Source organism: Musca autumnalis, unplaced genomic scaffold (assembly GCF_047663935.1).
Source record: "Musca autumnalis isolate F117 unplaced genomic scaffold, ASM4766393v1 scaffold_4, whole genome shotgun sequence".
In the NCBI taxonomy this organism is placed as follows: domain Eukaryota; kingdom Metazoa; phylum Arthropoda; class Insecta; order Diptera; family Muscidae; genus Musca; species Musca autumnalis.
Genome location: NW_027411977.1, coordinates 137580919 through 137602673, shown reverse-complemented (window position 1 = coordinate 137602673; position 21755 = coordinate 137580919). Strand labels below are relative to the sequence as shown.

Below are 21755 nucleotides of genomic sequence, written 5' to 3'. Positions count from 1 at the left end.
ATTAGTAGTTTTTTTAACTGAACTCGCAAATGAAAAAGCCCCGTTTTCGCGAAAAAACACAGTCATGGAAATTGAGGTTTTAGGTTTCTTATATTGTTTTAAAAAGTACTAAAATTTCCCTCAGTGTATTAAAATAACGGTTGTTTTCGTATCAGATTATCTTCCTCCAAATCTGGAGCACATTTCCAAACCTTTAAACGGCAGACTTGTTCGCGGAAAAACCATTTTATTGAACAAAACATCAAGGTATTTATAAGAAATTTTGACGTTTTTCATAATTATTTTGAAAATGCTCCATCTTATCAGCATCCGAAGCACTCAATTGTATACGTCAAAGTTGTCTGTGTCATATTCTATATTATTGTGAAGAAATATGACATAACTGCGCGACTCCTATTGATATTCCGAGATGTTTCAAATATCTGTCAATTTGAACCCTTTAACGCTGTTATTTCGGTGTCCGCGGAATAATTTATAGGTTTTCTTTGGTGAAAATTATTAGAAAGCCTTGCTTTATCGACTGAAAGAAAATTCGGCGTTAATATCTCAAAAATTCGCGAAAATATACTGACTGTTCTATCCTGATGACCAAAAATAAATGCCTATTTTTCATAGTACTATCGGAAAATTGATCAGAAAATCATTTCGCGAAGAGCTAGAAACATAATTTTTTCGGTGTTTGATACGGAACATCATGGTCTTTAAATCCACACAAGATTAAAAACGCAGATTCATTCGTTTTGGGATAAATAAGCTAACACTAACAAAAAATTAGGTGTTCTATTCTACTGACGTGGACTGTATATCATAAAAATTAAAAATAGTTTGTGCGAGACCTTTTTCAATATTTAAATGAAATAAAGGTTATTTTAGCCATTATTAGGCAAAAGGTCATTCATTCGCGCAACAGAAAATAAATTTTTGGCAAAAAATTTTTTATTTCATATTATTTTTTCAGAACATTTTTTAAAGTTGTCTATGCGGAGGGTATACCCCCACCATAATGTGGAAGGGAATAATTAAATTTGTCATTCCGTTTGTAACACATCGAAATATTCATCGGAGACCCTATAAATTATATATATTCTTGATCAGGTCGATATAACTATGTCGGTCTGTCCGCCCGTCCGTCCGTCTGTTGAAACCAAGATACAACTCGCAATTTTTAAGATAGAGATTTGTAATTTGGTATGGAGGTTTCTATTACTCCTAGGATGCTTGGTATTGCAAATGGGCTATATCGGTCCACGTTTTGATATAGCCACCCTCCCCTCCCCCAGAACGGTACCACCCAATTTGCAGTATTTTGGAGGTTTTAGCCTCATTATCAAACCGAAATGGCTGAAATTTGGTATTCAGTCTTCCGAAATTTGTCGGTATTGGTCCACGCCATTATATAGCCCCATAGAACGGTACCTTCCGATTTTCGTTATTTTGAAGGTTGTGGTCACAATATCCATGCGAAATGGCTGACATTTGGTATTTGGTCTTCATTTGGGATATTAAACGTTCCACATGAAATGTTTCGGTATAGGTCCACGCCTTCATATTCCCCCATAGAACGGCACCGAGAAGGCTGAATTTTGGTATTTGGTCTTCATTTGGGCTATTAAACGTTCTATATGAAATTTGTCGGTATAGGTCCGCGGGTTCCTGTATTCCCCATAGAAGCGTACCTCTTGATTTTCGGTATTTTGAAAATTTTACCGAAATATAGGAAATTTGGTACTTAGTTGGTAAAATTTGGTATTTAGTCTTCTTCATAAACGAAAGAAACAATTTGTTCCATTTTACTTCAATACAACTAATGGTGGAGGGTATAACAAGTTCGGCCTGGCTGAACTTAACGCCGTTCTTACTTTCTTTTATAATAAAATTTATTTAATGTTATTATAGGCATTAATAGGCAAAAATTCAATTATTCTCACTACCGGAAATCGTTTTTGAGAAAAAATGTTAAAAAGTCATAACCCTAGTATACACTCAATATCATATTCTGGGATTGGATTTGTGGTATCTTGGTCGTCTTCGTTATTGTATACCAACAGCTGGGAAAAATGTTTCTTCCACATCCTGAGCATCCTATCTGATAGTCTCTGTATATACTCATCAAGGGCTTTCACCCCCAAAAGGAATTTTCCACCCCCAAAAATTTCGGTTCACAGTGTTACACTATGCAACACTGAAAATGCAAACAACTTCTAGTATGCATTTTTTGAAAGTACATATTTAGACTACAAAAACCCTAGTAGGGTTTTGTCCTGTCAGATCCAGTTCGGATTTTATGGTCTCATCTAAACCGGGCTAAATCTACACTTTTTTGCATTTATCAGGCCTTTATCTCAGAAACGAATAGAAATTTGGCCTTGCTGTCTTTAGCAATATAGTAGCCCTAAAGTAGTAGAACTTATCTTTTGAAAAAACAACATAAGAAAAACTCCATCTAGGTCATCAAAATTTATAAAATATAGAAAATTTTACATAATTGCTGAAATTTTGGTCAGTATCGGCTAAATTGTTGGCGGTTGAACCAAGTAACCTTTTGCAAACATCTTCCAAATAAAGTTCTCAACAATTCTTTAGAGTATTCTGAAACTCTAAAATGCTTACTTCATGTTGTTTCAGCGGTATTTTGCAGCATATCTATTACAACACGTATTTCATACACAGTTCACACCAACAGTTTATTCTCGCATTTCGGATTTCACTACATTATTGACATTTTTATTAAATCGCCGTTGAAAAATGTACAGAAAACAACGGCATAGAGGCATTTTACAACAATGACATGTTCTGAAAAGTTTCAGAAACAATTAACGGTTTTGGAGATACGGTGGGAAATGTATAAAAATTGTGGAATATTTGCATATATTTTTAAATTTGAGGCAATAAATGTAGTTTTTCGAGTTCATTATTTCTCCAAATATTTTATACTTGTCCTTATCTACAAGTTTGCTTCAGAGGTCAGAAGAAGATTCGCATTGGTTTCAGAGATATAGCCCCGACTTTCTTTAAAAACTCAATATTTAACCATGTTTAGATGGGGCCATAAAATCCGAGCTGGATCTGAAACAGCAAAGCCAAACTAGGGTTTCTTGTCGTTTGGGTCTATACTTTCAAAAAATCCTCAGCTCGAATTGTTTGCACAAGATCACCTTTAAAATGTTGCACAGTGTTATTTGTGCATTTCTTGGAATTTCGCTAATTTTTTGAAATTGTTGTGTGGAATATGAACTTGATCGGTTCGAAGAAGTGGACCGATATACGAGTAGTTCATATGCGAACCCGATATATGCCTGGTAGTAATAATACGATGTGCAAAGTATGAACCAAATCGAATACTCCATTCGAGAGTTATCGTGTGCACAATTAAACAAATGTAAACTTTTGAGGAAGTTCCGGAATAATAAACCGAATCTTCAAACTTGTTCTAAGCTTGGCCAAAATACTGAGAGAAACAAATTTTGAAACAAATCGATTAATCCGTTTGAAAGTTATCTTGCGCTCCAGCAAGCCAGACAAGCGTACGGACATGACTCCAAATGGTCTGAAACTAATTTTGTCTTAAAATACTCGGGGTCCAAAACCATTATTTCGATGAGGCACAATTTTGGCACAATCAAAGTGTATATACCCTCATTAGCCTAAAGACCGATGGTATACAGAAGCCGAAGGAAATTCTCCTAAGGTGGGTCTGGCATTGAAAGCCGACAAGACTAATGGTATCGATGGGCAATGTGTCCACAAAACTCGGACCAACTGTGGAAGTGGGAACCTACAATTTTGAACAACAGTAGTGAAAAGAGAAGAATATCGTTATTGGCCAACTTGTGGCTCAGTAAACAGTTTAAAAATAAAACCACATCTCGTTAAACGAAAATAACACTTTACACCAAACACTGATACTACCCGCTCTAATGTGTGGTTACGAAGCTTGGGCCAATTTGCGCTGACGGTCATAAGGCAAGGCCATGTCATAAGAATTATCTATGATGAACTCACCAAAAAGAAACAAATAACAAAAAACCCGATATTTCAAATTGGAAAAAAACCCCAACATACCAAATAAAAATAAAAAGTAATAGGACTTGAGAATAATATTATAAAAATGGAAAATTCACAATCAATTTGTAATAATGCTTGTAAAACTATTACTGGCACAAACTTTTCTAAAGTCTGCCTGACTTTTGTTGATAAATTAGTTTTCGTAGAAATTTTGTTTTTATAAAATAAATAAATAAATAAAAATAAAATTTTAATTAAAATTAATATATATATATATATATATATATATATATATATATATATATATATATATATATATATATGTAAGCTTGTTTTACTATTACAAGGGTAAGCTTGAGATAATATTAATTGCATAAGCTTGTTCTACAATTACAAGGGTAAGCTTATAAACAATGGTTCCGTTTCGATTTTTCTACAATTATGACATAAGCTTTTAACAACAAATTTCTCATGTCTTTTATAAGCTTAAGGCTTATGTTGGTAAGCTTATTATAATATAATTCTCAAGCTTGTTTGGTAGGTTGGGACAGTTCATAGAGAGGAGTGAATTTTTTTTCTTAGTTTGGCTTATGGGTCAGCTGTTCTGTACAGGGCGACCGATGTAAGTAAATAAATAATAGAGACTGCCAAAGGTTGACGTACACTATGGATTTGATAATTTAAATCCACTGGATTCACTGTTTCGATAGAAATATTTTAGGAATATGCCTCAAGCTGTAAATAGTGAAAATATATTTTTGATATTTTTTTTTAATTTCAAATCAGCTAACACTAGTTGGCACATAATGTTTCAAATTTAACTTTGTCATGATAAATGACTAAGTAAAAATATGACATATATACATATTACAAAAAAATAGTGTGCTAGATTTTGTAATTTGGTTATATGTAGAAATTTTGAACAAAAATTGTTTATGAAATTCTGTGTCACTCAGTCTTGTTCGTTGCCCAAGTTTGCAATATGTGTGTTCCACCCGTTCTTATTCAATAAAAATTTTAACATAAGAGCAAATTGTAAAAAAGTTTATAATTGTAAAAAGAATGGGAACGAAAAAAAATGTGGAATTGTAAAAACTACAGTCGAATGTCGATTATCCGGGAATCGATTATTCGTAAACCTCCGGGAAGGGAATATAGAGAATTTTTGCTCATTTTACGCCCATTAATCATGAAAGTCATTATGATCCTGAGTTATAATTCATTCGACCTACTTTCAATGGACAAAAACAATGCACAAATGAACTATTTTAGAACAGTTTCAATCTTTTATACTTCACATTAAATTCACAATTGCTCTTATTTAAGAATGTTTACAATGCATATTTGAGAAACAGTTTTACTCCATTATCCGGGAAAATCGGACACTCGAGGTTAGACTGCAAATTTTCTGCTTTAAAAATGCCAGAATAAATTTTTGCAATAAAAAGTTGGAGAAGAGCATACAAATGCAAAACATATTCTGGAACACATCTAATATTTAGGAATTTTGTTGTTGTACTTATTTTTAATGTCAGTTTCGTTTTCTCTATTTTCTCAAAATATTAAAAACCAAATTAAATGCTTTGTTTTATAATTTCCCCTCTTATTTAAACATTAAATTTAGTTGTTGTTTAGCATTGCTTCATTTGAATTGAATTTCTTTTTATAATTTGTTTAGGAATTAAGTTGAAATTTCATAAACAAAGCAACAATCCAAAAAACATTGTTTAAGTTAGAGATAATAATAAAAACGTAATTTGCAATTTATTTTTTCGGAGAACCACAGTTATTTTTTAATCGCTCATAAATTAAAAGAAACGTCATGAAAAAATCACAACGATCTGCGAAAGATTTGGTTAATGGTAACATTTTTAAAGGATTTCATTTTATATTTAAACAAAGTTTCTTTTTTGGGATATTTACTTACCATTTTTTAAATAGAAATTCCAGTTTAAGGCACACACATTCTGGTCTTGCAAAATTTTCACTAATTTGTTTAAGCACTTTTATTTTGACTTTTTTCTTTGTAATATTTTTTGTTACTCTTTCATTAAATTTCTCTTTATACAGATTTTATTTATTGATTTCCATCAACTCAAATAATGAATTTCAAACCCACCAACACATTAACAACGAAGACGAAATCATCAATCAATAAAAGGTTGGCGGTGTGTGGTGAGTGGGTAAATGTCATCCGAGATGCAATGCAATGCTCAGGTTCCGATGAAACAGCTGTTTAAACCACAAATGATAATCAAAAGGAAATAATAACACAATGCGTATTATCGAGAGCTATAAAGACACTTGCTATGGCGAATTTGAGGATGGAAGAGATATGAAATAATAAAATTGTTTTTGCGGTAAATAATAAAAATGTTTTTTCTCTCTTATATTTTTTTTTTAATTTTTACAATTTAATTTAAGATTATCTTTTTCTCAATTTGTAACAGGGCCTATGTATTTTGTATCTTTACAAATAAACTTGTATCTTTACAAATAAACTTTACAAATAAACTACCATCATCACCATTACACAGAAGACTACAAAGAAATGTAAGCAGCAATTGCAGCTTTGCAATTCAATGACAGTTGACATTGACACATATTTCAAGGTTTGTTTATATCTCAAATCAAATAGACAAACAAACATTGGGAATGCCCAGTGGTCCAAAACGAAACAAAATTAACTGGGTTTCGTATTGAATCCAACACCTTTTTCGTCACACGTTTCTTTAAAGTTCAAGTGTTGTGTTTTGTCATCATGGCAAGCCATCATCATCGTCATCATCGGCAACACGGTATTGCGACGAATCATAATCTCAATATCATTTCACTACATATTTCGATGCTGCTGCTTGCTGCTGTTGTTGTTGTTTGATTGTCATTGTTGGTACAATGACTGCCCGCCACTCTTGCCGGTTTTGTTGAAAATGATGAAAACAATTATCACACATGGATTATTAGTTTTTTATGGAGGCAATGAACAGTGGCTCAAAGTGATGAGCTTTGCAAACATATGGAGAAGAAGAAGTATACATGAAAATAATGTTATTTATTTATTTAAAAAGATTTTGTCCCGCCAAAATCAGGGCCCATCAAGAAGAGAATACACTTGAACGTGAATGTGTTAAAGCCCAGCAAATATACTCATTACAAAACCCCCTAATAACCCATTATTCTAACAAAAAGCAAATCGCGCGACGGTGCATTCGATTTCTGGAATTTTTATGTGGTATATATTCTTTAAATTCTGATCAAAGAGACTCAAGGACCACATAGAAAATTATTACCTTAACAAATCAAACACAATTAGGAAATTGTTTGGCATACTTAGTATTTTTCCCTTCAAGCCCACCCAAAACACAACTACTGAGCCACTGTTTTGGGCCACAAAACTGAAGAAATCATTGCGTTGGGTAACATTTTAATTTATATTTTGCAATCTAAGTGCTCAGTGAAGTAAATAAAAAGAAGAAGAAAAAAACGACTCCCACATGCATTCACTCATTGTTACTCATGCCAGTTACAATAGGAAAATCTTCAGACATGCTTTGTACTGTGTGAAGTTAAAAGACCTTCAACTATTCTTTGAATATTTGTTTTCATGGCTTAAACAAGAAAAACCCACTATCCATTTAAACAAGCCGTTAATTGGGAAACACCACCAACATATTTTAGGTTCTTGAAGAATAATGAACGAACACACAATATGTGTGGTTAAGTCTTTCTAGGGCTTGATGAATAATTGTTAGTTGCAGAATTTATGGCTGCTAAAAGAACGGGTTGCCATATTTAGAGATTTTCTATGAACGGATGACAATTATTCGAAAGTGATCAATTAATATTATTTGTCACCTTCCTGAAGAGTAGGAACACAAGTAAGAATATGTCACTATAGATGGAGGGGGAGCGACAATGTCTTACCATAGGCAAAAACATATAGACGCAGGAAAGTTCTCACCAAGTGCCAAAAAAAAAAAAATTCAACATAACAAATATTTTGCTCTTACTACATGGGGTTAGCTTTAGATGGGACCTACACTCCACGTCAGTAGAATAGAACACCTAAATTTCTGTTAATGTTAGCTTATTTATTCCGAAGCGAACAAAAAGTACTAAAATTTCGCTCAGTGTATTAAAATAGCCGTTGTTTTCATATCAGATTATCTTCCTCTAAATGTGGAGCACATGTTCATACCTTTAAACAGCAGACTTGTTCGCGGAAAAATCATTTTATTGAAGAAAAGATCAAGGTTTTTATAAGAAATTTTGACGTTTTTCATACTTATTTTGAAAATGTTCCATCTTTTTAGCATCCGAAGCACTCGATTGTATCCGTCAAGGTTGTCTGTGTCATATTCTATCTTACGGTGAAGAAATATGACATAGCCCTCGACTCTAATTGATATTCCGAGATGTTTCTATTATCTGTCAATTTAAACCCGTTTACGCTGTTATTTCGGCGTCCGCAGAATTATTTATATGGGTTTATTGGTGAAAAATGATTAGAAAGCCCCTCTCTATCGACTGAAAGAAAATTCGGCGTTAATATCTCTACAATTCGCGAAAATAAAATGACTGTTCTATCCTGATGACCGAAAATAAATGCCTATTTTTCATAGTACTATCAGAATAATGATCAGAAAATCATTTCGCGAAAAGCTAGAAACATAATTCTTTCTGTGATTGATACGGAACATCATAGGCTTTAAATCCCTACAAGATTAAAATCGTAGATTCATTCGTTTTGGGATAAATACGCTAACATTAACAAACATTTAAGTGTTCTATTCTACTGACGTGGAGTGTATATCCATCGATAAAAATATTGCCATTTTTCCAAAAAAAAAAACCTCTTCAAAATATTTTGCAACGGCACTAGAGTTCAGTTACGGAAAAAACTAGTTCCAAGAAACTATTCCGGAGAAGGAACTACTGGAATTAATGCATCTCGTTGAACTATTTCGACATGGTAACCTATATCGGCCTCGGAACTATGTAACTGTATTAAGAAACTAGTTCTTTTTTTGCAAAAGGAACTAGAACGATCGATCTGCTTCGGGAACTAGATTGCCCAACTCTAAACGGCAGACGTCGCATAAAATATGGCTTTTTTGTGAAACCTAACTGTAAATGTAGTTGTATATACATATGTGCGATACACTGACATTTACATCTATTTTGAAAGTTTCATTTTTTCTTTTACATGAACAATAAACAAAGTCCCATATAAAGATACCTCTCGACTTCAGGTATTTTGACGGATTTAATACATATTCGACACGTTTTGCTTTAAATATTTTTTTACAACTACAAAGAAAGATAGGCACGAACGTGTCACGCGTGCTACATCTAATAATGAGTGGACACATGCGAAATGAGAGGATTACGAAGTTGAAGACTTGAAGCTGACGAACATAAGGTTGACTCGCGTGGTATTTTTGGATGTAGGGAGTATGCTATCGAAAAATTTGCATGCATTTTATCTAAGTTAGTTCCGATTTCGTTCCATTTACGGAATTGATATTTTGACTTTCCTGGTTCACAATAGTTTTGTCCTTTTACTTGCTAATTTGGCATTCAGGGATCACAGTAGTTAGAAAAATTAGCCACTTAAAATTGTGAACATAGGTCCACGTTTTGGTGTAAATCCCATTAATGGTTTTACCACATATTCGCCTTAAATTAACAGTAATTTTCATTTGGACTTCCAGTGGCCAAAAAAGTTTTTTTTTTACTTTATGACGGCAACGAAGGACAATCAATCCCCCGCGTCTGTTGTGTCTCTTGGGAGCACCGCCAGGACATAGATGTTGGCAAAGCATATAGTACCAGATTAGGTTTATCCAGGAATTCAGTTATCACTGATAATTTCTCCAAGCCAGAAGTATTTATGAATTCTTCGAGCCAATTACTACTACGTAACGATTCAAATGAGTTTCTTGTGGGAAGGTTCTTGGGACACGTAAAAATAATGTGTATGTAGTGTGACTCAATGAAAACTATCGACAATTTGTCCTCTCTTCTCAACAAAATGATTTCCTCTTCCACCGTTGTTAATGGTTTGTATTCCACTGAGGCTGCCCGTTAGTATGGCCACTTATTTAATATCGTTGTTTACAGCAAATTCCAATACCATTCAAATGACTACCAACTCAGCCGACATGGAGGACATAATTTTGTCATTGTAAAAGGCAAACACAGCGCCAGAACCTTTGTGCACGAAGGCTGCTACAGTGAGTTCCGACATAACCGAGCCACCACTGCAGAAAATTTCGAAGATTTCTTTTTCCAGATGGTTGAGCTTCTCATGAAATAGGCAATTAATGATCAGCGAGTTGCTAGAATGCTGGTTACTTGACATCCCTTGGAAGAAATCTTCAGATACCTCAAAAGACAAAAAAGTTCTCCACCAATTTCCACTTTTTAAGTAGTTCGCATATAGTTATAATTGTAATAATATAATAATATAAAAAAAATGTTCTCCACTTAAAATTATGGACAGAAAAGGAAACTTATTATTTTATTTTAGTTCCAAATATTTTATGGTGAAGGGCTGCTGGGTCGAACATATGTAGCACTTGTTATACCCTCCACCATAATATGGAGGGTATAATTAAATTTCTCATTCCGTTTGTAACACATCGAAATATTCATCGGAGACCCTATAAAGTATGTATATTCTTGATCAGGGTAAAATTCTAAGTCGATATAGCCATGTCCGTCCTTCCGTGTGTTGAAATCAAGATTTCGCTCGCAATTTTTAAGATAGAACTTTGTAATTTGGTATAGAAGTTTCTATTAATCCTAGGATATTTGATGTTGCAAATTGGCTATATCGGTCTACGTTTTGATATAGCCCCCGCAGAACGGTACCTCCTGATTTTCGGTATTTTGTACGTTTTAGCTTCATTATCACACCGAAATGGCTGAAATTTTTTACTTAGTCTTCGTTGGGGATATAAATCTTTTCACGAGAATTTTATCGGTATAGGCCCACGCCTTTATATTGCCCCCATAAAACGGTACCTCCCGATTTTCGGTTTTTTTAAGGTTGTGACCACAATAATCCACTGAAATGGCTGAAGTTTGGTACTTAGTCTTCGTTAGGGGTATACAACTTTTCCCCAGGAAGTTGTCGGTATATGTCTACGCCTTCATATAGCCCCCATAGAACGGTACCTCCCAGTTTTCGGTATTTTAAAGGTTATGGCCTCAATATTACACCGAAATAGCTGAAATTGGGTTTTTAGTCTTCGCTGTGGTTATAAAACATTCCCCAAGACATTTCTCGGTAAAGGCCCAAGCCTTAATTTAGCCCCCATAGAACGATGCCTCCCTATTTTCCGTATTTTAAGGGCCTTGGCCTCAATATTCCACCGAAATGGCTGAAATTTGGTATTTAGTATTCGTTGGGGGTATAAAACTTTAACTCAGAAATTTGTCGGTATAGGTCCACGCCTTCATATAGCCCCCATAGAACTGTACCTCCCGATTTTCGGCATTTTGAAGGTTTTGGCCACAATATTGAGGGTATTTAACATTGCCCCCTAAATTTGTTGATTTAGGTCAACGCCCTCATATAGCCCCCATACATACCTCCCCATATTCGGTATTTTGAAGGTTATGGCCTCAATATTCCACAGAAATGGTATTTAATGTTTGTTGGGGGTAAACAACTTTCCCCCCAAATTTGTCGGTACGGGTCCACGCCTTCATGTAGGCCCCATAGAACTGTACCACACGATTTTCGGTATTTTGAAGTGTGTGGCCCCAACAACCAACCGAAATTGGCTGAATATTGACAGTTAGTCTATTTTAGAGGTAAAAAACCTTCCGATTGAAATTCGTCAGTATAGGTACACGTTTTGGAATGCCCCCATAGAACAGTACCTTCCGATTTTCGTAATTCTGAAGGTTGTGACGTCAATATCCCACTGAAATTATTGTAATTTTTTATTTAGTCTTCCATGGGGTTATAAAATATTCCAGGAGAGAATTATTAGTACAGTTCCACGTCTTTCTATATCCTTCATAAAAGCGTACCACTTGATTTTCGGTATTTTGAAGGTTTTAGGCACACTATATTACCGAAAAATCGGAAATTTGGTATTTACTCTTCTTTCCGCCTGAAATTTGTCGGTATAGATCAGCATCCTGCAGAAAGGGGCACACGTGCTCTTGATGAGAATAACAATAGAACAAGCAGCATTCAGTCTTCGTTCAGAAGTCAATGAAGAAGGTTCTGCTGTCACTTGTTTCAATGATTTTTAATTTTAGCAATGCATTAACGCACACGCTGTTTGTGGAGAGAGCGAGAGAAAGAGTCGTATGCCTGAGACCGCAAACAATGCGTTTGTATTAGTGCCGATACCTGGTATAGATATAGCCTCCATAGAACGGAGCCTCCCGAATTTCGGTATTTTGAAGGTTAGCCATATTGTTTTACCGAAATAGCTGAAATTTGGTATTTAGTCTTCTTCATAAACGAAAGGAAGCTAATTGTTCCATTTTACTGCAATACAACTCGTGGTACTTGTTACTTGTTAAAACTGTTGAGGTAAATTTATTTTCAATTTCACCACACTCCACATTTTTATTTTGTCTGCTGCTGGGATTGTTCGCGTACTTCTTCTTTATAGCTAAACACGTCATACACTGTGCACAGCTTAGGAACGGGAAGTGTTATTTAAACGCTTAATCAACAACTCTTCGAATTATTCTAATGAAACAATAGTTTGCTCGGGTTTTAGGTCGGTCACACGCAGTTTGTACTACCGTTACGCATTACTTAACCTTGTAAATTTTTATAGAAATAACCCAGCCTGCTAGGAATGCAGAATGTAGCTTGTTTACATTACATTATAATGGATTATTCAGCTTATGTAGCTCCCAAATTTTTCCTAGACCCGGGCTGTACTAAACGGAATGGGAGACTTATCCAGGTCTCTTTTCATAGATGTTCGTTAGAAATAGGTTATTGGGAAGTTATTTCCACTATTTGCTTTTTAACTTTCATCTACCAGAAGTATGTATGTATATGACATTTACTCCATTTTACTTTACATGTCTGCATTACTTTCAGATTATTGAATTCCAATGTGATCCATAATTGCTTGACTCAACCTATTTAATTTGTTGGTAATTCGCGTTAAGCTTCTTCAAATATTTCAATGTAGGCATCATCTTCCAACAATATTCGATGGCAATAAAAGGCCTCCGTTGAAGTTCAAACTTCTTGATTTGAAAAAAAATTCATTGCCATTTGAACTGAAATTCCCCAGAATAAAACTTCAACTGGGCAGAATCGTTTCTCCACTTCAATTTTTTCTTTGGTTTCTTGTGGTTGTTGCCAATTATCTGCCTAATGCCTCGTGTTTTTTTGTCCAAAAAAGTCAACAGCAGCTATGCCAATAACAACAACAACATTTAGACGAACATTAACAAAAAACTTGCAGCTGCCAGCCTGTGATGACAACGAGCGACGACGAGAGTTAAACACACAAAAAAATTAAATAAAGTCATTAAACTATTAAATTTTATTATTTCGCACTCTTCCACTTTGCCACCGTCGTCACACCATTCTACAATAGCAACAACACAACTATCTATTTAAACGCTGTTTAAACGTAACAACAACAAAAGCAATAGCAACTAAACATTAACAAAGTTGTTGTTAACAATTTACAATTTTGGATTATTTTAAAACAATTTTTTAAGCATTTTTTGTTGTTTTTTATTTCACTATTTTTTCTGTTGCTGTTGTTGTTTTTCTTATTCATTCCATAAGTTTCCGGCTTAACTACTTTTGTTTGGTTTCTTTCGTTACGTTTTTTTTTTTGGTTTTTGTTTTCCTACCACTTTTTTCTCACTATCGAAAAAACCAGCCAAATAACACAACAACAAAACAACACACCGACAAAGCCACACAAACGAAAAACGAACAGAAAAAAACAGTAGACACAAAAATATCCGTTAAAATAAAATTCGCATTCGTTTCAAAAAACAGCCGTTCGCTGTGTACGAGGTGGTAAAAAGAAACCGGTAACCAGCGCAAGAATACGTCTTAACCGCACGAAAGTCTCTCATCAACTAAACTAACAACAACCAATAGTACGGTGTGCGAAGTTTAGTTGTTGTGGATGTCATTGGGGCTTGGGGCCTAACGCCAGAAACAACAACCACAGTTGTAAAACCAACAATACGTTCGGAGAAATCTCACGGAAACATACTCAAGTGTCTTACTCAGCTGTCACTGGATGAGAAGAGGTGCCATATACGAGTGCTCCTCCTCGCTAGCAATGTTTGTCGTTTTGGTTATCATTCATCGCTTATTGTTGGTGGGGTTATTCTCTTGGTTACTACTACTCTCTTCCATGTCTTGAGACCCCAACAAAAATGTATCGTGGTTTCCATCGAAATGGCTTTCTGATTTTGTGTCGTTGTTGTCTGCTGGTTGGTAAGACAGATAGCCAATTGCAGGGTTGGGAGACATTGAGTGATTTTTGTAGTAAAAGAAAAAAATATTTAACCCGGCAATGATTTGGTCAACAAATTGTCTGGAAGACCAATGATAAGGAAAAAAAAAGTAAAAAGTCGTTAAGTTCGGCCGGGCCGAACTTTTTATAACCTCCACCATAAAATGGTGTTAATTAAAATGGAAAATTAGGGCCACTGAGAATGTCAAATTATAGCTAGTTTGGTCAAAAACTGTAGCTTAAATTTTCAAAATGCCAAAATCGGGAGGTACCGTTATATGTGGACTACACCAAAACGTTAACGATTTTTGGTGCAGAAATTTCGTGATCATTGAGAACTTTTAACGTCAAATTACAGCTAGTTCGGTCAGAAACTGTAGCTAAAATTCTCAAAATATCGAAAATCGGAAGCTACCGTTATATGGGGACTAAACCCAAACATGGACCTATGTTGACGATGTTTAGTGCATAAGTTTCACGACCATTAAGAACCTCAAATGTCAAATTACAGCTAGTTAAGTTAAAATGTTTAGCTAAAATACTCAAAATACCGAAAAACGGGAGGTACCGTTATATGGGGGCTATACCCAAACATGGACCTATCCTTTGGAATATAAGTTTATTGATCACTAGGAACCCTAAATGTGAAATTGTAGCTAGTTCGGTTAGAAAATGTGACTAAAAACGTCAAAATACCTGAAATCGGCCTGCACCGTTATCCGGGGGGCTATACCAAAATGGACCGATAAAGCCCATCGTCGAACTTGACCTGCCTGCAAACAAAAGACGCATCTTCCCACAAATTTCAGCGTCCTATGTCCATTTTTGTGGATGCTAGAGTGATTACCACAGACGGATGGACGGACGGACATGCATAGATCGACTCAGAATTTTACGCTGATCAAGAATATATATACCTATATGGTCGCAAATGAATATTTCAATGCGTTAAAAACGGAAAACAAACTTAATATACCCTCCATACTATGGTGGAGGGTATAACAAGTAAAAACGGCGTTAAGTTTAAGTTGAAGTAAAGTGAAACAAGTAAGATCGTATCAGTCAGCTGAGCTGACGGAGATATACCCTCAGCCTCTGACAAAAAAACAGAAGCAAATCCAGTAATTATGCCGTATATACAGCTGGATACACACGATCAGTTTTGACTGTCAGTTTTGCTCAAATAATCGGTTGCTTGCCAGTGTGGCCGTTCACTATTGTCAGTCATGTTTGACTGTAATCGATAATTCTGAAAAATCGACAGTCAAAACTGATCGTGTGTACCCCGCTTAACATATATTAATTATTTTATCACGTGTTTGCTTCAAAATAAACTTCTGATTCATAGAGAAATCGAAATATTGAATTACCTTAAACTAAGACCAGATACAATTTGTGAAAAAGTTTGATAGTTATGTTACACAACATACATTTTAATAGGTACCGACAGGGTGTTCGTGGCCATGGCCTATTATCTCAGGAAGTATGGACTTACTCCGGAAAAAAATGTACCGTTGTGCAACCTTCTGCAAAAAAATTTAAATAGATCCGAGACGAATCGTCAAAATGCACTTTTCCCAAATTTTGTGTGGGAGGTACGGACGGGACCGTTATGGTCCACATTTCAACGTCATACATGTCTGGTTGAAATAATACGATGTGCAAAGTTTGGACCAATCAGAAACTCCCTGCGATAGTTACCATTTTAGGATTTCAGGAGTTCTTGGAGCTTTCAGGCCATTATTTCAGTAATTATGGACATGCTTGTACCGTCGTAAAGAGGGCCGCAAGCACAATCCGCTGAAAAAAATTCAAAATGATCCGAGAGGATGCTTTTCCGAATTTTGTGAGGGAGGTACCCGAAAGAATGGACCGATATAGTCCATATTCGAACCTGATCTCTATCTGAAAGGAATAATAAGATGTGCAATGTTTGAACCAATCGAGACTTATCGTTCACACCAATTTACAGAAAAATTTTGGACTGAAACGAAGTTCGTCCAAACATAATTGGGCTCTAACACCAATATTTCGATGAGGCATATTTTTGGTATATATCCTCGTTAGCCTAATGGCTGATAGTATAAAAAATTAGTTTCCAAACATTTATGAAAGTATCTTCTTAGGAGAAGTGGAATATGCTAAATAAAGAATATAAATTTCTTTTAAAATACAAACGATATTTTTAACCATTGTTTATCCGAAATACTAGTATTAAAATCCCTTAAAGGGTCTGAGAAGCCGCTATCAAAACCTACCCACCAAAATCAGTCATTTCGCCATTACAACCTAGAAAATACCGAAAATGGGGAGGTACCGTTATATTGAGGACTGTCTCAAAACGTGGACCAGTACTGAAATTTTTCTGGGAGAAAATTTTATAGGCACAAGGAGGGCTAAAAATCAAATTTTAGCCATTTCGCTGCTATAATACCGAAAATCGGGAGGTACCGTTCTATGGGTGCTATAACAAAACGTGGAACGACGACAAAACCAGTTTTCAATACCAAACATCCTAGGAGTAATAATATTATATATTTCAGTAAAAAATTATTAAAATTTGTCTTAAATATTGCGTGCTGTATCTTGAGTTCAACAAACGGACGGATATGGTTCTATCGACTTTGAATTTTATGCTAATCAAGAATATAAATACTGTATAGGGTCTCCGACGAATATTTCGATGTGTTACAAACGGAATGACAAATTTAATTATACCCTCTATATTATGTTGAAGGATATAACTACGGTCTTACCATATATAAAGTCCTTCAAGATACAGTCATTATATGACTAGCTTTAAAGCTAACCGAGCATGGTTCAGCAGCTTTATATCAAGACCAAATCTACATAACGGTGTGGACATTTCAGCAACAAACCAAGACGGAGCACATTTAAAATCTGTCATTTTTGAAGTGAATACACTTCAAAGCACGTTAGGACTAGTTTGGATATAGAGAAGACTTCCCTTCATCCGCCATTCGTTTGTGCAATTCAGAAATAAGAAATCTAAGACCCGTACAGTGAAACATGAAAGCCCCCAATGTGGGGTGTGATCTCCGGAACTCTTTAACCTCTACCTTTCAAAATTCGACACCCTTCAGACCATAAAACCAAACCATAATGTGATGTTTTATGATCCTGAAGTCGGGTTCTTTCATTGATGATAAGTTAAGTATCTACATAGCTGACTTAGTGCAGTTCTTCCATCTGAGGAATATGAAAATATCCGCCACAAAATCCACTGTCACTCTGTTCACCAACTGGACCGCTAAAATAAGGATCCCCCTGAACATACTGTTCGATGGTATCCTGATTCCGAGCACTCACTACACCAAGATATTGAGTGTAAGACCCGTAGAGTGAAACATGAAAGTCCCCAATGTGGGGTGTGATCTCCGGAACTGATTAACCTCTACCTTTCGAAATTCGACATCCTCCAGACAATATTGAATATAATTCGATGTTTTATGATCTAGACGTCGGGTTCTTTCGTTGATGATAGGTTAAATATCATCTGAGGAATATGAAAATATCCACCACAAAATCTATTGTCACTCTGTTCACCAACTGGACGACTAAAATATTGTTCCCCGCTGAACTCACTACACCAAAATATTGAGTGTAACAATCGATTGCATGCTTAAGTCGTCCGTACAAGCTACAGCTATTTGCGACAAGATCAAAGGTAAGAATAAGTTGCTGACCGGTAGCACTTGGAATGTTGTTGACCTCTTACAAATCAATAGGCAATGTTGCATATGTTATCGCTACGCAGTGGAGGGATATGCAAACCTGCTAGAATGACGCACTACAACGTGATACCTGCTCATGACACCAGTGGACCGTCTTCATGAGGAAACAAAGAATATACCTTTGCATCAGTACAACAATACATATTTTGTCCATGCAGTGTAATCGCCATGATTATGGGAAAGACTTCTCCCATTAAGGCATGTCGGGAGAGATCTTAATAGTAAAAAGAGAGGAGTCGAAAGAGGCACACGAAACCCTTTGGATCAATAAGTCTATCAGGCAGGCTGGGATAGCATTCACGGTTGCGCAAGCAATACAAAGATAGAGTGGAAATGTTCTAATCGGAGATCACCCTCAACCATCCGCCAAATCAAACACGAGTGAATTAATCTAAATAACATGATGGTTCTGGTAACTGAAACAGATAGTATTCTCAGATTATGGAAAAAAGCTTTTTTCCAATCCCAGAAAAACTCTCCGAGTTTCTGTCTTCAAGAAAAAGACTGTGAACAAATAAAATCAATCAAACTTCATGTTCAAAATTAGAAACGGCCAGGTCACATTTATATTATAATTTTTTCTCGCGGTTTGGTCAGTAGATATCATATCGTTCAAACTGCCAACTACAAAATGTAATTCACGATTACTAAGTGGTATGGAAAGGAAATGTACGAATTAATCTGAATTTGGATTCTATATTCGTAATTTTGCCCTAAAATAGATTTAACTCTGAACAAAATTCTTGTCCAGGGTATAACAAAATCCGCTTTTTTATAATTTTTTATAATTCCCGGCGCTCACCTAGATCTTTTTTTGGCCACCGTGTTAATCAGATTTTAAATATTTTGCTTTTCCTGGGATTTTTTACATTTGTGAATAAGAATTATGACTGCTTCCTTATGACTTCGACTTTTCCATCCCTGGTCAATCGTCACCAAATCAGTCAGTGGTTGTTGAGTGTAATAGGTTTATGTTGTTGTTATTATTACTGCTTCCACTCCATTCCATGCCATTCGTAATATTTGTCTTGGGGAGAACATTTCTTTACGAATGATTCAAGTTGTTTGATCACACAAGGTATAAAGGTGAGGTACGTGAGTTTAATGCACAATGGGTGTTTATGCCCAAACAAAAGTATACGACAGGAGGGAGTATTTACACTTTATTTTAATTATGATACTCTTTTTTTTTGTGGGGTAGAGCAATGTACTTTTACGAGATTTTATTTCCATAAAATAAAAGTCCGATTAAATGTCAAAAATGACAATGTAAACGGGACAAAATCGATTAGTTGTCAATGAGAACCGAACCTAAAATCTTCTAAGCAACATGTTTGTAGAATATTTGAATACTGAAAAATATCATCTTGTGGTACTTTCACTACGGTTTAAAAAACAAGGGACGAAAAGGACATGAAAGACATTGACTTAGAACAGTGAAATGTTCTACAAAAACATTCGCCAATTGATTTGATTGAAGACATATCACCTCAAAACGAAGCTACAACAACGTCAAACAGAGATATGGAGCTATTTTCCCAAGTACTATAGGGAAAAAATCAAAAACTTCATTGCGTGATATCTCAGAAACTTGACCTATGGCTAACATTTCCTTTTGGGTTCCTAATACACTCATCAAGGGCTTTCATTTCCAAAAGAAAATTTCCACTCCCAGATTTTGAGTTCCATTTTGTGTCATCCGAAAATTCGTTCATTTGGAGGGTTAAGACGGCGTTATTAAGTACGAGTTAAGTAAGTAGTTAGGTCCTAGCGCAATTTAGTAGGAGGATGAACACTTATGGTATGGGGTGGTGAAACAATCCAATTGAAACTCTTAGGGGTTTCTCGGAAAACAGTAGCTAGAGGCACCCCTCAAGCAGGAGTGCTTTCATCGTTGCTGTGGCTACTCGTAATCAACAACATACTGACGGAACTGGATAATCGGGACACTAAAGTTATCGCATTCGCAGATGATGTAGTGCTATTGATTTCTCTTAAATTCCTGTCCAGAATTTCGAAGCTTATATAAGGAGCCTTACCAACACTCCAAAAATCGACATCCAAAATAAACAAGGTGCAAAGAGGAGCCTCAACTCTAATTACGGGAGCCGCTAGAAGCACTCCACTTTTGGGTCTTAACATTAAGTGTCAGGCAGCTATGTAGTAGTGCTCTAAAGCTTCATGAATATAAGCTTTGTCGCAACTGTACCTATGGGCATGGTTGTATTTTGAAAGAATTAGGAGAAAACTTTATAATTTACCAACGTGGGAAAAAAGCGACTATATGTCACCAGTCTTGTGATTTGAAGATGTAGATGTCGTTATGCCAAGTAGGGACGACAGGAACCGTAGTAACTACCATACTCTGGAAGGTCTGGCATTCTACATTCTGCGGTTCCAAGATGGAAGAAGGTACTGGGGTTGAGGTCTACTGTGAAAGTCTATGTCTCGAATACTCTTACAAGTTGTCCAACGACTGTCGTATACTCCAAGCTGAAATCTCCGCGATCAGGAAGGCGGCAGAATTGATAGGAAGACTGGATATTGATATCTTTAAACCTCAAAAAACATCACCATCAACAATATTATCAGGAATCTGAAGTGGCTGGGTCAACGCAACCTGAACACGTAAGCTGTATATCCGACAGACTTCCAACCATCACTACTTTAAACCCCTCACAACCTTCGACTGTCTACACATTCATAAAAACGTTTTACTTTTACACCATCTCTTTTTTTTTGCACTTTGTTTTTCCTTTTTACCTTTCTATTTTACAGGTTTCCTCTACTCCAACTCTATTTTTATACCCTCCACCATAGTATGGAGGTTATATTAAGTTTGTAACACATCGAACTAATCATTTGCGACCCTATAAAGTATATATATTCTTGATCAGGATAAAATTCTAAGCCGATCTCGCCATGTCCGTCTGTCTGTCCGTCTGTCCGTCTGTTGTAATCACTCTAGCGTCCGCAATAATTGAGATAGAGTGCTGAAATTTTGCACCCGAGGGTTTTTTTTCTATAGACAAGTCAAGTTCGAATATGGGCTATATCGGTCCACTCTTTGGTATAGCCCCCATATAACGGTACCTCCGGATTTGAGGTATTTTTACGTTCTTCGCCACATTTGCCGACCGAATTAGCTATAATTTGGCACTTAGGGTTCCTAGTGATCAACAAACTTATATCCAAAAGGATATGGGCATAGGTCAATGTTTTGGTATAGTCCCCATATAACGGTACCTCCCGATTTTCGGTATTTTGAGAATTTTAGCCACAATTTCTATCCGAACTATCTGCAATTTTACATTTGAGGTTCTCAGTGGTCATGAGACATCTCCACAAAAACTCGTCAACATTGGGCCATGTTTTGGTATAGCCCCCATATATCGGTACCTCCCGATTTTCGGTATTTTGAGAATTTTAACTACATTTTTTAACCGAACTAGCTGTAATTTGCCATTTGAGGTTCTCAGTGGTCATGAAATATCCCACCAAACATCGTCAACATAGG

General features: G+C 35.7%; 1 protein-coding gene and 1 long non-coding RNA gene across 32 annotated transcripts in view; both read right to left on the bottom strand.

Moving 5' to 3' along the window:
* Positions 1 to 21755, bottom strand: part of Fhos (Formin homology 2 domain containing) — a 319001-nt gene that overhangs the window by 172922 nt on the left and 124324 nt on the right. For 3 of the 31 annotated variants that reach the window (XR_012412385.1, XM_073981782.1, XM_073981780.1), the window contains exons 1-2: positions 13864 to 14099; positions 5933 to 6237 (exon numbers count right to left, since the gene is read on the bottom strand). The exons of 25 other annotated variants lie outside the window; for them this stretch is intronic. The gene's annotated coding sequence lies outside the window, so the exon portion shown is untranslated. Of the gene's footprint in view, positions 1 to 5932; positions 6238 to 13834; positions 14156 to 21755 lie in introns of those variants that run through there. 3 more of the 31 variants (XM_073981781.1, XM_073981783.1, XM_073981784.1) reach the window with 3 other exon arrangements.
* LOC141401497 (uncharacterized) lies at positions 12049 to 17205 on the bottom strand. Its single transcript, XR_012412386.1, has 3 exons — positions 15975 to 17205; positions 12380 to 14679; positions 12049 to 12162 (listed from the first exon to the last, which is right to left on the bottom strand). It is a non-coding gene; the product is annotated as an uncharacterized lncRNA (long non-coding RNA).